Below are 1,262 nucleotides of genomic sequence, written 5' to 3'. Positions count from 1 at the left end.
GCTTATTTGGGCCACATGTGGCCTAAATAAGGTAAAGGAGGGGGGTTTAGCTTATTTAGGCCATATGTGGCCTAAATAAGGTCACCCGCAAAGAGTGCTTATTTAGGCCACACATGCTCAAACTACCCTTTTCAGGCAACTGAGTTCGTTCCACTTTCATAATGGTGCACCTGTCTGATTTAGTACAGTTTTGTCTCAGCGTACAACTTATAAATCATAATCATAATGAATATTGGAAGAACAAAGCACAGTACGCCAAATTTTTCTCAATCCCAATGGTTTGAATAAGGGCCAGATTTTTCCTTCATGGAGGGGCAAAAGCTGGGCTACCATTTTGGTATACTTTGGTCAAGTGAATAGGTCAAATCCTCCGAATGGACTTCCGGGTCAAATTTGGGGTATAAAAAGTGTTTACACAGTGTGGCTGAGTCAAAGTTGCACTATCTTTGCCTGGGTGGCACCCTCTCGTACTGTCTCGTAGTAGTACGTGTAGTAGTAGCAAAGATCGTGTAGAGAATCTTTGGTAGTAGATTCTATTTAGTAGGCAGTTTAGTGAAAGTGCCCGCAGCAGGGCGAATCGGCCACGATAAGCTCTGTAGACTTTTGTGATCGGCCTCGAAGCCTCGTGTTTTGATGGGTCTAAGCAACTCAGTGTTAATCGCACTGCCACATCCGACAGGCCTACATCTTTTTAAATGGAAAAGAAAGTTCATCAAAATGGTTGAATTCGCGTGAAAATCGATTCAGTAGAACTGGAACTATTAAAATTTGCTTCTGAAAACAAGTTAGAAAGCCATTTTTATAACTCGATGAAATACAAACTACTGGCTGTGTTATTCTGTATAAATTATGAAACTTCAGGACGTATTATTTTCCAACATCTTTTGACGCCTGAGCTGTAGAGGTTGAAGTTTTCACAATACTAATAGATCTAGTAATAGGGCTTTCCGTAAAAAAAATGCATAGATCTACGAAAGCCAAACCACCGAATCGACCGGTCAGCGACCCGGGCGCCCCGCTCTCCCCTGCACACTGTGATAACGTGTTGCTTCGGTATTGCATTATTCAACTATTAATACGTGCGGCTATGGCAATTGGGATGTAGGCTACTGACTGACAAAACGATTTTTAAGCCACATGTGGCCTAAATAAGGTCACCCAAGAGCAAAACATTGCAATCGAAAATTTTATATTAAAACCACAGATAAACGCTGTTACGTGTGACCTGATTTTTTAATTTTTTAAATTTTTTTTTTTTTTTT

The sequence above is a fragment of the Aplysia californica genome, unplaced genomic scaffold (assembly GCF_000002075.1).
Source record: "Aplysia californica isolate F4 #8 unplaced genomic scaffold, AplCal3.0 scaffold01066, whole genome shotgun sequence".
Lineage (NCBI taxonomy): Eukaryota > Metazoa > Mollusca > Gastropoda > Aplysiida > Aplysiidae > Aplysia > Aplysia californica.
The sequence above is the reverse complement of the archived record's forward strand: the minus strand, read 5'-3'. Positions refer to the sequence as shown.